The sequence below is a fragment of the Schistocerca cancellata genome, chromosome 3 (assembly GCF_023864275.1).
Source record: "Schistocerca cancellata isolate TAMUIC-IGC-003103 chromosome 3, iqSchCanc2.1, whole genome shotgun sequence".
Taxonomy (NCBI): Eukaryota; Metazoa; Arthropoda; class Insecta; order Orthoptera; family Acrididae; genus Schistocerca; species Schistocerca cancellata.
The window spans coordinates 178,055,547-178,071,565 of NC_064628.1; positions in this window are offsets into that span (position 1 = coordinate 178,055,547).

The following is a 16,019-nucleotide window of genomic DNA, read 5'->3' on the forward strand; positions in this document are numbered from 1 at the left end:
TTTCATTCACAAAGCAGGCTTATCACACTCACACAATTCAATATTGTTCTGTCCTGATTAAATTGAGCTTAACTTAAATTCCATAAGGCAGTGAAGCAATTTAGAAGTCTCGGTACGACGAAAATTGTCAGTCGATCTCTTGGAAACATTTGTAATAATTATTAACTTTCGGTGATCACATGGGGAAGACCGGAGATCTGCTGGTAAGACCGTATTAGCCTATTTATTTGAAGTAACTGGATATCTTGGGCATACAAAACGGCAGGTTCGTCCACTGTAAATCAGACGTTCCCCACTGATCCCGTGCAACACAGCGTAGTAAGCAGATAATGTCAATAATAATCAGTTAAATAATACGCGAACACACTTACATTAGTTTAGTTCATGTATTAAATTCCTTCTCATACAGAATCTCATCAAGATGGCGACTAGCTCAACAATACATAGATATACATCCTCTTTCTTTCACGACTAATCGGCAAGAAGTCCTTCATTCTTTTCATAAGAGAAAACATAGATAGCAGAGCAGCTATTCCATGGAGTAAATGGACGCTCCAAGGAATAATTGGGCTAGAAACTACTTTGCATTGATAATCGTTAAGATAAGAAGAGATATTTCGAGATATGTACTGAGTTATATAATTTATAAAATTTCTGAAAAAATCGTGGAGAGACCGCTGCAAGTGACATTACAAGATGCTGAAAGGAAGGTGCTAAGTCCCTGAAGTTTAGTGAAGAATATTCGCACATTTTTATTAATGGAAGCGGCTTTAAGCATAATGAGTTTCAACTGGTGGGCATATCAATGAATTTATGAAGCGTTGGGAAACTTTTCCTTAACAAGAGCCTGCACCCCAAGTGACGAACCATTCATGACTGCTGCACCATCATATGTTTGCGCTACTAGCTTATGTGGACAATTTCCCAAATGATTATTTATCTGTTCGACAATGGACGTTACCAGAAACTTGGCATAATGCTGATCTGGTGTTATGAAGTCCCAAAATCTTTCAACTGGTTTTCCGTTAATGATGTACCTACACTCCTGGAAATTGAAATAAGAACACCGTGAATTCATTGTCCCAGGAAGGGGAAACTTTATTGACACATTCCTGGGGTCAGATACATCACATGATCACACTGACAGAACCACAGGCACATAGACACAGGCAACAGAGCATGCACAATGTCGGCACTAGTACAGTGTATATCCACCTTTCGCAGCAATGCAGGCTGCTATTCTCCCGTGGAGACGATCGTAGAGATGCTGGATGTAGTCCTGTGGAACGGCTTGCCATGTCATTTCCACCAGGCGCCTCAGTTGGACCAGCGTTCGTGCTGGACGTGCAGACCGCGTGAGACGACGCTTCATCCAGTCCAAAACATGCTCAATGGGGGACAGATCCGGAGATCTTGCTGGCCATGGTAGTTGACTTACACCTTCTAGAGCACGTTGGGTGGCACGGGATACATGCGGACGTGCATTGTCCTGTTGGAACAGCAAGTTCCCTTGCCGGTCTAGGAATGGTAGAACGATGGGTTCGATGACGGTTTGGATGTACCGTGCACTATTCAGTGTCCCCTCGACGATCACCAGTGGTGTACGGCCAGTGTAGGAGATCGCTCCCCACACCATGATGCCAAGTGTTGGCCCTGTGTGCCTCGGTCGTATGCAGTCCTGATTGTGGCGCTCACCTGCACGGCGCCAAACACGCATACGACCATCATTGGCACCAAGGCAGAAGCGACTCTCATCGCTGAAGACGACACGTCTCCATTCGTCCCTCCATTCACGCCTGTCGCGACACCACTGGAGGCGGGCTGCACGATGTTGGGGCGTGAGCGGAAGACGGCCTAACGGTGTGCGGGACCGTAGCCCAGCTTCATGGAGACGGTTGCGAATGGTCCTCGCCGATACCCCAGGAGCAACAGTGTCCCTAATTTGCTGGGAAGTGGCGGTGCGGTCCCCTACGGCACTGCATAGGATCCTACGGTCTTGGCGTGCATCCGTGCGTCGCTGCGGTCCGGTCCCAGGTCGACGGGCACGTGCACCTTCCGCCGACCACTGGCGACAACATCGATGTACTGTGGAGACCGCACGCCCCACGTGTTGAGCAATTCGGCGGTACGTCCACCCGGCCTCCCGCATGCCCACTATACGCCCTCGCTCAAAGTCCGTCAACTGCACATACGGTTCACGTCCACGCTGTCGCGGCATGCTACCAGTGTTAAAGACTGCGATGGAGCTCCGTATGCCACGGCAAACTGGCTGACACTGACGGCGGCGGTGCACAAATGCTGCGCAGCTAGCGCCATTCGACGGCAAACACCGCGTTTCCTGGTGTGTCCGCTGTGCCGTGCGTGTGATCATTGCTGGTACAGCCCTCTCGCAGTGTCCGGAGCAAGTATGGTGGGTCTGACACACCGGTGTCAATGTGTTCTTTTTTCCATTTCCAGGAGTGTATACACTAAAACCATCTGGAAAACACAAGCTACGTCACTGCTTTTGTCAGCTATTACAGCCAAAACCTCAGCACCCTTAATTTCTCTTCTAATTTGCTCTTGGCAGACTTGAACCATGCACTGCAGGAGTTGATTCTGGATGGTTTTTGAGGTTTCTTTGAAAACTGTAGCTTTCTTTAAATGCGATTTTAGTACAGAGTCTAATTCTGCACTAATATTAATCAAGGAACGAAAAACACCAGGACTGGAAGATGATTTAGTCTCATCATGTCCTCTAAGGGCAAGTTCCAACACACCACAGAAACGAATACAGTTAATAATTAGATTAAATATGTACCTATTACCAGTAACTTTTTGGTTGTGTAATGCCACGGTCCCTCTGTACCCACTGTCTAATTGGGTAGCTATATTAACATTGCCTCGACTTGCCATATTCAAAACATTATTTATATGGACTGAAGAAAGTTCGTGTTTTCTAATTTTGTCATGGAGGTGTTGAATGTCACAGACTCCATGTTTAGACCATGAAAGATCTCCTCCAAAAATAAAAAAATGGTTCAAATGGCTCTGAGCACTATGGGACTCAACTGCTGTGGTCATAAGTCCCCTAGAACTTAGAACTACCTAAACCTAACTAACCTAAGGACAGCACACAACACCCAGCCATCACGAGGCAGAGAAAATCCCTGACCCCGCCGGGAATCGAACCCGGGAACCCGGGCGTGGGAAGCGAGAACGCTACCGCACGACCACGAGATGCGGGCCCTCCAAAAATAAACAAGGAAAACAAAATAAGGCATTTTTCATGTCACAACCACACAGCCATTCATGCTTGTTGTACAATTCAGAGTTAAATTTCCTATTGAATTGGCGACTTTTCGGTTTAACGGTCTGCGAAATTGTTAAAGCAGGAATCGGCCTACTTAGCCTCTTGATTTCTAATTTTTCTTTAAACTTCCGTGAACTGAAGAGTTCAGAGAGCAGTGAAATTACCTGATTCATTATTTCACGTATTCACTTGTCACTTGAGCGTCAAAATTCACTGTAACTAACACAACACACAGGAAATAGTTATTTCGCTCGCAGTTACACCCGAACTGGTAAAGGTGGCGGGAGAATCCCATTTTGTTAGAAGATCCGATGGTTCCGTTTCCCTTCGGAAGAGTTCAGGCCCTCTTCCTGCGGCTGGCAGGGTGGTCCGGGTGAGGTGATTATACACACAAGGCCCACATACGAGTACAGTGTTGCCAGTCGTTGGCCCCGCACCCCGCACCCCGTCTGAGACACCCAACTCCGCGTTTGCAGCCACAGTGCAATCCGCTGTCGCCGTTGGCACATTCCGTCCAACTCCGCTGCGTTCGGCGTTTGGAGCCCGGGCATTTCGAGAGAGATAAACGGCGCGCTACTTCTCCACTATTGTAGAACACTCAGAAGGCAAACACAGTTGAACAAAATTATTCCTTGGGGGTAGCGCAAACCTGCAAACCTATGCAGGAGCCGCCCCTGATAGATATGGTAAGAAAACTGTCGGCACCTATATCAGCGACAACTGCTAAAGAGTTATTGAACTCGAGTGCTTCTATCGTATTTGACAACAGAATGGGCTGTTTTTGTAAACTACTATATATATATTATTATTTTTTCTTTTTTACATTTTCATATGCACGAAATCTTACATTTGAAAATTACTAAGCATCGAAATTACAACCGTGATGACTGAAAGTAAACTAACGTAAAAGGCGAAAGTGTTGACCTTCAAAATGTTACAAGTGACAGATAAAGGGAAAAGTCATCAGTGTTCTGCATTAATGACGTGACAGGAATTTATTGCATCTCTGTCCACAGTAATAACGTACACTAGAAAATGTGGTCCTAATCATTATTTGATTTTGACTCGATGACTTATGATTAATAACTGGCTGAAATTAGGTCACTGTCACAAGCTTATGGAAATTTCTTAAAGAAATTCATATTTATCATTGTTTGCGTCGTCTACTGATGCAGAAATTTGAATATTCATGTAAAATGAACTGGTAATTCTAATGCTATTATCTAAAGTGACTGCACAAACGTAAGTATGGAAGTGCTGAATTGCTCATCTGGAGGCTTACATTGTAAACATATCGTCTTACTAGCTAACTCGGAAAAATTATTGGTGGAGGACAAATAATCACTATCTTGAATCAATTTCATTGTTAATAATAGGCCACCAGTATTAACTCTGAAGAACAATGCTGCAAAATATATTGCACTGAAATTTGTAATGGCATTTTTAAGTACGAAGAACGAATCAATAGGTCAGTAATGTTTATAGAAAAACTTATAGAAAAACTGTAGCCACAAAATCTTTGAATTATAGCTAGGGAATGAAGTAAGAGCAGGCTGCTGTCGGTCTCCTACCCTTTTCATTATGCACATACAAAGTTTGATTGACGACTGTCCACTAGAAGACAATGGGGCAAAAATGGGAAGAATGGGCAGGCGAAATTATCTTCCCAACAACATATAAAAAAAGAGTTACATCTTTTTCTCTTTTTAAATCAGACTTCTGATGGGTTTGATGCAGCCCGCCACGAATTCCTCACCTCTGCCGAACTTTTTATTTCAGAGTAGCAATTGCAAATTGCAATCTATATGCACAGTTACACTCCTGGAAATTGAAATAAGAACACCGTGAATTCATTGTCCCAGGAAGGGGAAACTTTATTGACACATTCCTGGGGTCAGATACATCACATGATCACACTGACAGAACCACAGGCACATAGACACAGGCAACAGAGCATGCACAATGTCGGCACTAGTACAGTGTATATCCACCTTTCGCAGCAATGCAGACTGCTATTCTCCCATGGAGACGATCGTAGAGATGCTGGATGTAGTCCTGTGGAACGGCTTGCCATGCCATTTCCACCTGGCGCCTCAGTTGGACCAGCGTTCGTGCTGGACGTGCAGACCGCGTGAGACGACACTTCATCCAGTCCCAAACATGCTCAATGGGGGACAGATCCGGAGATCTTGCTGGCCAGGGTAGTCGACTTACACCTTCTAGAGCACGTTGGGTGGCACGGGATACATGCGGACGTGCATTGTCCTGTTGGAACAGCAAGTTCCCTTGCCGGTCTAGGAATGGTAGAATGATGGGTTCGATGACGGTTTAGATGTACCGTGCACTATTCAGTGTCCCCTCGACGATCACCAGTGGTGTACGGCCAGTGTAGGAGATTGCTCCCCACACCATGATGCCGGGTGTTGGCCATGTGTGCCTCGGTCGTATGCAGTCCTGATTGTGGCGCTCACCTGCACGGCGCCAAACACGCATACGACCATCATTGGCACCAAGGCAGAAGCGACTCTCATCGCTGAAGACGACACGTCTCCATTCGTCCCTCCATTCACGCCTGTCGCGACACCACTGGAGGCGGGCTGCACGATGTTGGGGCGTGAGCGGAAGACGGCCTAACGGTGTGCGGGACCGTAGCCCAGCTTCATGGAGACGGTTGCGAATGGTCCTCGCCGATACCCCAGGAGCAACAGTGTCCCTAATTTGCTGGGAAGTGGCGGTGCGGTCCCCTACGGCACTGCGTAGGATCCTACGGTCTTGGCGTGCATCCGTGCGTCGCTGCGGTCCGGTCCCAGGTCGACGGGCACGTGCACCTTCCGCCGACCACTGGCGACAACATCGATGTACTGTGGAAACCTCACGCCCCACGTGTTGAGCAATTCGGCGGTACGTCCACCCGGCCTCCCGCATGCGCACTATACACCCTCGCTCAAAGTCCGTCAACTGCACATACGGTTCACGTTCACGCTGTCGCGGCATGCTACCAGTGTTAAAGACTGCGATGGAGCACCCTATGCCACGGCAAACTGGCTGACACTGACGGCGGCGGTGCACAAATGCAGCGCAGCTAGCGCCATTCGACGGCCAACACCGTGGTTCCTGGTGTGTCCGCTGTGCCGTGCGTGTGATCATTGCTTGTACAGCCCTCTCGTAGTGTCCGGAGCAAGTATGGTGGGTCTGACACACCGGTGTCAATGTGTTCTTTTTTCCATTTCCAGGAGTGTATTTGCTGGATGTGTTCCAACCACTGTCTTACTCTACAGTTTTTACGCTTTAGAGCTCTAGTACTGTGGAAGTTATTCCTTGAAGTCTTAACAGACGTCCTAGCATCCTCCGTTCTTCTTATCAGTGTTTTCCACATCTTCTTTTCCTCACCAATTCTGTGGAGAACCGCTTCATTCCTTACCTTATCAGTCCACCTAATTTTCAAAATTTTTCTGAAGCACTGCATCTCAACGGCTTCGATTCTCTTATGTTCCGCTTTTCCCACCATAGTAGATACCGCTGATGTTACGGGAAAGATGTAAGGAATGAAAATCAGTACAGAGAAAATAAAAGTTGTACGACTCGAACAACAAAAAAGTTAAAGAAAATACTGACTGTCGAAGTATCAACACGTGTACAAAACGTTAAATATTTAGGAAGCAAGATAGATCTGACTGGAAGACCAGCATAGAAATTAATGACAAGCTAGCAACAGCGAAAGAGGCAGTTTGTAGGAAAAAGAGAATTTTGTACTGTAATATGGTCAAAAATTTCAGGGAAATAACGTATTTTGTATGAAGTGTTCTCTTTTATTATGACGAGAATCGGATCTTGAGTAAGAAAGAGCAATGCATTAGATTTTCGAGATGTGGAGATGGAGAGAATAAATTGAATGGAGAAATCACAGGTAGTTGGACTATTTGCACTCTGCATAATTAGTATGTCTGCGAAGGCAGGATGCAATACAGCGTATGGGCATCTCTTTCAGCTTTTCACTAACCAAGTATGAGGTATGTGAGTTTTCAGCTGAAAGGAAGAGAACCTTCTGGGATAAGTGGCGACCCTGGTGATGACTGCCGCGACTCAAACATATGCGACGTGCACCGGATGTTTGAATCCAATGACAAAGGGCCACTCTCTCACTTCGTCTGATTTAGACTCACGCCCACAAATTTTAGCTGAGAATCAAGCACTGTGAATATAAAGAAGCCAAGCAGTGGGTACGTGGAAATTCGCATGAGAGGCATTCTTCTGGCACCATACCTGTGTGTAAGACAAATAACTTTACTGTACATAAATTTGATATAGCTTTCATACATATAAATCTTTTATCTACAATTGTGTCCGATAACATCTAGTCCTTTAATTGTAAAGTAATTTAGAAGCATATGCAAACCACTAAATCGAATGAACACGTACCTTTTTTTTATTAGTTCAGTGAAAGCAAACGTAAATGGTAATCATCAGTTACCTCACATCCGTTACTGCTATTCCTCTTTTAATTCTGTTTCTGTAATGTGACATGCAAGTCTGCAATCCTCCGAAGCCCTGTTAACAGTAAACGAGCCTAACGTAAGCCAATATGCTGCATCACCGCTTATACACGTTGAACATTCATACAGACCTTTTGTTGGTTCCCTATGGAAACCAACGTTACTGGGCGCGCTGCAATAAAATAGGTTTGAAAATAATGATGCAAAGCCTAGACCTGTATGGCACATTTCAATCACTTGCTTCAGGACCGGAAATTACACTGGTATTCGTGTAACACATTGCTCTCTCTTCCGCTGACAGCGGTCTTACTATATGTGAGCTGCTGGAACTGCCCTACTTGGAATCGGATTACCCTCCTCGTACCACTGAACGTCCACCCTCTTCTATTTTACAGCTGCAGTCACTGATGAGAAGTTCCATAGATTGCTGGAATAACGCAGACAATGCACGTTTGACTAACTCCGACAGTTCCGGAGTTTCCTGGCTGTTGAAGACGTCGTTATATTTCGGTAGTCGAGCTACCATTTGCCTTATAACTATTATTGTTCCAATACAGAAATTCCAGCGATTTCAGAATTCTATTCTAGTTACAGTAAAACCCAGCCAGTGTCTCTTCGGTCTGATGAAAGCTCGCTTAGGAATTCATGTTTAAAGTACTGAATTCAAATCGTACAACGTCAAGACCTCAACACATTCCGATTTTAGTATTCTACGGAAGAAATTCGTTTCCAGTTTACTACAGTTGAAGAGAGACGAGTAACAACCCTGTAGGTAAGTCACTTCATGTGACGAGGTTACTATAAACGGATCCTCATTGCACGTAGTGGTGTATATTTCCTAAACGAATTACCATCTTTAGGAGGTCTAAAGGCTGTATATTTCATCTGGTTCCAAAAATGCTACGTTTCGAGGTAAATGTTCCGAGTTAACATATGTCCGAGTGAAACAAGGTATTGTATACCCGCTGTATGTTACGTAAAGACAATAAAATGGAAACAATTGAATCTTCCTGTTTAAGTAAATCCTACAAGCGCCTTCAATTAAATTATTCGGAAGGCAGTGGTACGAAGCTGCTCCCATATACAACATAAATATGATGTTGTAAGTTCAGAATGATACTTAAAGCAAAGTCAAAAATTTAAGTCTATGAACAAGATGAGTAGATGTCAATGACAAACGAGACAGAGAATTTTTCTTTTATGGGCGACATGGATAGACAAACTGTTTACCATGGAACCGAAATAGGATATTGTATAAAATTTAGAACGTGCTAACACAATGAGCACACTGCCATTTTTCACGTTACAGTGGTGAATGGGAATCATATTTGTATCGATGTATGGCGGTAAAGTTTCTGGATGTAAAAATCATATAAAGACATCAGACGTAGATACGAAATACTATGTATTTAGCATTTACTGGTTATCCATAGCGAATACGCCACGAATGGTAAGGCCTATGATGTAGGCTTGAAGAAGATGATGAGCATAGCATATGCCTAATCATCGCCATTTTTCTACACCGCCACCTATCATTGTTATCAATATGTCTATTAACTGAAAAACAGTAGGTTCCCTCATAATGACTAAAATTTAACGAAAATGAGTATTACCCTTAACTTGAAAGTGTTTTCTGCTTAACATTTTGTTACTTAATATATTATGCTATTTATTAAAACAGGAAAGCGAATTATCCAGTCCCGAATAAATTAATTAGGTTTTTCATATTTAAATTACATTTTCAGATATTTGCAAAGTAATTGTCAACAAGTATTAAGTTTTCAATCACATACTTGCAATCAGCTTAAATTTAACTGCAGAGTAATATGTTCAGCGCAATTATTTGCTTTACACACGGGCACCAATCAAAACAGCATATCATTGACTAAAATAGATTTAGGCGTAGTTTGTTACTTCTGTTTATGGTATTTGACCTGTATTTTGAACACCATCGCGTCTGAAAACGTTATAAAACATGTGGCTTCAGTATTTAATGGTATTAACGTGAATGATACGTGGCATTCTTAATGGCTGCACTGCACAGCATAGTGTCTCACTGCAGTCCTCATGTATGAGTAGTTTACACCTTCACACCAGCCCTCTCACATTTACCGTTAACTGTCACAATCCATGTCACGTCCCACCAGAGTTGCACTCAGGCACGGATTATAGTGAAATAGGCACAATCATCCGCAAGAATCACAAGTTATGGGGCGCCAAGGGATTAGGATTCATTGTCATACAGGTGATGAACCACTCTATCTGCACCATGACTTCTGCCGTTGTCTTTCATCTTCGCGGTGATAGCACCATTCATATCAGAAGAAACCTTGTTGCAATGTTCTAAACGGCGCACCAAACGGCGTGTATACGAACAGTATGAAATGTAGAGGAAAAGTAGTAGCTTTTAACAAAAGTTTACTTCTTTGTAGATTTTTTTTGGTCCAATAAGACAATGCTAGTATATTTGTACAAAGAAATCTTATCACTGACGTAGGAGCAATATACACTATGTGATCAAAAGTATCCGGACACCTGGCTGAAAATGACTTCAAAGTTCGTCGCGCCCTCCATCGGTGATGCTGAAATTCAGCATGATGACCACTTCCACTCTCTCAGGCACACGTTCAATCAGGTGCTGGAAGGTTTCTTGGGGAATGGCAGTCCATTCTTCACTGCTGCACTGAGGAGAGGTAACGATGGCGGTTTGTGAAGCCTGGCAGGAAGTCGGCGTTTCAAAACATCCCAAAGGTGTTCTATAGGATTCAGGTCAGGACTCTGTGCACGCCAGTCCATTACAGGGATGTTATTGCCGTGTACCCACTCCGTCAGAGATAGCGCCACGCAAAACAACAAGGAGTTCAAGCCCCCTCCATGAGAAACACGACCACACCATAATACCACCGCCTCCGAATTTCACTACTGGTTCTAGACATGCTGGCAGATGAAGTTCACATGGCATTCGCCATACTCACACCCCGCCATCGGATCAACACATTGTTTACCGTGATTTGTCACTCCACACACCGCTTATCCACTGTTCAATAGTCCAATGTTTACGCTCATTACACCAAGAGAGGCATTGTTTGGCTTTTACCGGTGTGATGTGTGGCTTATCAGCAGCCGCTCGACCATGAAATCCATGTTTTCTCACCTCCCCTCTAACTCTTAGAGTACATGCAGTGGATCCTGGTGCAGTTTGGAATTTCAGTGTGATGGTCTGAAGAGATGCATGCCTATTACACATTATGACCCTCTTCAACTGTCGGGGGTCTCTGTCAGTCGATAGACGAGGTCGGCCTGTAAGTGTCCCTTCACGTTTCCAGCTCACTATCTCATCGGAAACAATGGACCTAGGGAGCTTTTGGAGTGTGTAAATTCGCGTACAAACGTATGACACAAGTGACACCCAATCATCTGACCACGTTCGAAGTCAGTGAGTTTCGCAGTGCTCCCCATTCTGCTCTCTCACGATGTCTCTGACTACTGAGATCGCTGGTATGGAGTACCTCGCAGTGGGTGGCAGCACAATGCACCTAATATGAAAAAACGAATGTTTTTGGGGGTGTCCGGATATTTATGGTCACATAGTGTATGCTCCTTCTTTTCAGACTTGCTGGTTTATTTGTCACGTTATGAAAGTTACATGTCCTTTATTTATCGCTGACTAATCGCAAAGCAACTGTCCTGAGCACTTAAATAGTTACGGTACTTACTTATTCGTCTCCAGTATGCTGTGTAGTTCAAGAGTGTAGAAGTATAATTAGATTTGATTCGAAGCCAACAGAACTAATGTAAGGTGGATGGGAAGAAACGACTCCGAGTGTCCTCGTTTCGTACTTGCGTTACCGCGGGATGATGCTATTTTATTAACCGTTTGCTTGATAACGCAGTCTGTACCAAAGTTACTATGAATTCCTTCGCCAGGAGATTCGGTTCGTACCCGTATAAACCTAAAAGTGCTAATTGAAGTTGAAAAACACGGTATCTATTTGTGTAACGTGTCATTTCTCAGAAGTCAAATAGTCAGCTGCTGGACTGTATGGTATCACTCTTCATTAAGGATGTTGTAAAGGTTGACTTTTTCCCGGTGTACAAAATGTGCAGGTAACTTACGGGACCGCAACTGGGTAACGTCTTCGACAACCACCGATGTCTGGACGTCTTCAAGGTACCTCCATCCAAGATTAGAGCCGTTGTAGGATCTGAAAGTATTATCTTGGTTTGCGTAAGTCTTGTGTCTATCTTGTTCCTTATAGCTGTGGCAGTCACTTCTCGGTCAGGTCATGAGGAGGCATTAATTTCAGCTGTCTCAAAGAAGTGCTAGGAAACGCGCTAGAGCTCTTCAGGTATCTGATCGGCGTTTGCTCCGAATTTTGAAGCGGGACTTTTGATTTCATCAGAACTACATGATTATTGTTAAATAAATGTCTGGAAGAGATTATGGCAATCGCGTGAGGTCAAATGCAATAGCTTTCAAAATGAGCCTGAAGGTGCTGCGGGCCTTTGTAGCAAATTTCCGCTTATTAGGACCAAAATTTCCGATATTGGAGTGGACAGAAGACTCACGAAATTCATGAGAAACCACTGCATACTGACCGTGTTAGAGTATCCTGGACGGTACGGGGAATAGGGATAATTGGTCCGTACTTTTTTTAAATGGATAATGTTGCCGACACTCACATGATGATCACTTCTTTTGCACCAAGAAACTATGCGGTGAAAATTAACAAGCAATCGTCTCAGCTCAGGTTTCTCTTCAAATGCTGAGACAGATGTTTCTGGGACACTCAATTTCTTCACGTGGGGCCATCCTCTGGTCAGCACTTTCACGTGAACTTACAGCTTGTGATTTTATTCGATGGGGGCGTCACAACGCTGCTGTCTTTAACATCGTCTGAGAAATATTTCAGAACTAAAAAGTACCATACAGGAAGAAATTGGTCTCATTCCTCAATACATGCCCGTTAGTGTGGTGCAGAATTCATGAAGTCGCATTCAAAAATCCACCGATACTTGAGAAAATTACTTGTACGACACAGTCTTTAGAAAATGAAAAATACCCACTGTACAGGTGCCATTCGTCGCACATTTTATATTTTGCACGCATTTCCAGATATTGGACCAGTGATATTGGAGGAACAGTAGACTACTCAATTTCTTAGAAAAATCAGCATTGGCGGCCAAAGACTTCCGGCTTAAGAAGTCACCCTCATTCTGCCACCGACCTTTTCAAAGAGGGCGGCGGATCGGACAGAGATTCAGGGCTCTCTGTTGCCCTTCCTGTGAGAAACTGCCACTAAAGACGGAAGAGTCAGCAAAGATCAACGGCATGAGGGTGCAGAACGCAATGGAAACCACTGCGTAGAAGACAAATAATGAATATCCACAGGACATGTGGTCTGTAAATGAAAAAGTGTCATGATGATCTCTCCATTAGCAAAGTCCCCAATTCTGATATGCTGGAGAGAACTGTCAAGTGAGATGACCATGAAAAAAAAGTTGAATAACCAACGGAAGGATAACGTTCTGCGAGTTGGGCGTAGAATGCCAGAATCTCGAAGTGGTACGGAAATCAGAAAATCAGAAAACGGAAATGCAAAGTTTCAAGCTAGATATAGTGGGGGTCAGTGATGTGAAATGGAAGACAATGATTTCTGGTCAGATGAATATAGGGTAACATCAACAGCATCAGAAAATGTTATAACGGGAGTTAATTAATTATAAATGGGAAGGTAGGCAGAGAGCACCTAACTGTGAACAGTCCAGTGATATTATCAGAATCGACAGCAAACCACCACCGACAACGATAGTTCAGGTATACATTCCGACGTCGCAAGCTGAAGATAAAGTGAGTGTAATATTGAACGGGGAATACAGTGTGTAAAGGAAGATGAAAATCAAATAGTCATGGGGGGACAGGAATGCAGTTGTAGGGAAGAGAACGTTACGGGAAATATTGACTTGGTACTACGAATGAGGGAGGAGAAAGACTAATTGAGTTCTGTGATAAATTTCAGCAAGTATTAGCGAATACGCTGCTCAAGAATCACAAAAGTAGGAGGTATCCTTGGAAAAAGCTGGGATATACCAAAATATTTCAGTTGGTTTACATCATTTTCAGGCAGAGTTTCAGAAATCAGATAATAGACTGTATGTTGTACCCAGGAGCAGATATAGGCTTTGATCATAAAGTAGTAATGAAGAACAGTGGGCTGAAGTTTAGGAAATTAGCCAGAAAGACTCGGTACGTCAATGAGAGGGTTGCAGAAGTACTAAGGAATGAAGAGATATTTTTTTAAGTTTGCTAAGGCTATAGATATTGCATTAAGGAATAGCTCAGTAGGCAGTAAAATTGAAGAGGAATGGACATCTTTCAAAAGGGCAGTCACAAAATTTGAAAAGAACAACGTAGGTAGAAATAAAGTAACTGAGAAGAAACCATGGGTAACAGAAGAAATACTTCAGTTAATGGACAAAAGGAGGTAATACAAAAATGTTCACGGAAGTCCTGAAATCCAGAAATACTAGCCGCTCAGTAACGAAATAAATAGGAAGTGCTGGGAAGCCATTACAAAATGTCTTTATGAAAATTGTGAAGAAACCGAGAAATAAATGATTGTCGAACGGATTGACTCATCATGTAGGTAAATGAAAACAGCCTCCGATGAAATTAAAAGCAAGAGTTGTAACGTTATGAGTGCAACAGGAATTCCACTGTTAAATGCAAAGGAGAGTGTGGATATTTGGAAAGAGTACACTGAAGGCCTGTATGAGGGGAATATCTGTCTGATGTAATAGTAGAAGAAAAAAAGAGTCGGATTAGAAGAGATAGGGGTTCCAGTATTAGAATCAGAATATAAAAGAGCTTTGGAGGACTTACGATCATATGAGACAGATAACATTCCATCAGAATTTCTGAAACCATTGTGGGAAGTAGAAAAAAATGACTATTCACGTTTGTGTGTAGAATATGTGGATCTTGCGATCTATCATCTGAAGTTTGGAAAAGTATTATCTACAAGAAAAATAACATCCACAAAATTACGAAGACAGCAAGTGCTGACAAGTGCAAGAATTATCGCACAATCAGCTTAATACCTCATGCATCCAAGTCGCTAACAAGATGGAGAATGTGGTAGATGACGGCAGTTTTCTTTAGGAAAGGTGAAGGCGCCAGGAGGAAATTCTCATGTCCCGGTCGAAAATGGAAGCGAGAGTAAAGAAAAATCAAGACACGTTCGTAGGATTTGTCGACCTGGAAAAAGCATTCTACAGTGTCAAATCCTACAAGATGTTCGAAATTCTGAGTAAAACAGTGGTAAGCTATAGGGAGAGATGTGTACAAGAGCCTAGAGAGAATAGTAAGGGCAGAAGACCAAGAACGAAGTGCTCGGATTTAAAGTCTGTTAGATAGAGATGCAGTCATTCGCCCTACTGTCCAGTCTGTACATGGAAGAAGCAATGATGGAAATAAAAGTATGGTTCATAAATGGAACTAAAATTCAGTGTGATAAGATATCAATGACACTATCCGCTAATGACATTGCTACCCTCAGTGAAAGTGAAGAAGAATTACACGATGTGCTGAATGGAGTGAGCTGTCTAATGAGTAGAGAATAGGGACTGAGAGTAAATCGAAGAAAGACGAAAGTAATGAGAAATGTCAGAAATGAGAACAGCAAGGAACTAAATATCAGGACTGATGGTCAAGAAGCAGACGAAGTTAAGGAATTCTACTATCCAGGCAGCAAAATAACCAATGACGGATGGAGCAAGAAGAACATAGAAAGCAGACTAGCACTGGCAAAAAACGCGTTCCTGGCCAACAGAAGTTTACAAGTATGAAACACAGGCCTTGATTTGAGGAAAAAATTTCTGAGAATGGACGTTTGGAGCACAGCATTGTATGGTAGCAAAACATGGACTAGGGGAATACCGGGACAGATGAGAATCGAAGCCTTATAGATGTGATGCAGCAGTCAAATGTTGAAAATGAGAAGGACTGATAAGGAATGAGGAGGTACTGCGCAGAGCCATCAAAGAAAGGCATATATAGAAAACACTGACAACAAGAAGGGACAGGATGGTAGGACACCTGTAAAGACATCAGGGAATAACTCCCATTGTACTAGACGTAGCTGTAGAGGCTAAAACTGTAGAGGAAGACGGAGACCGGAATACAGTATTAATTAATAACGCATTTAAAGATGAATGACGATAGAGATATTCCT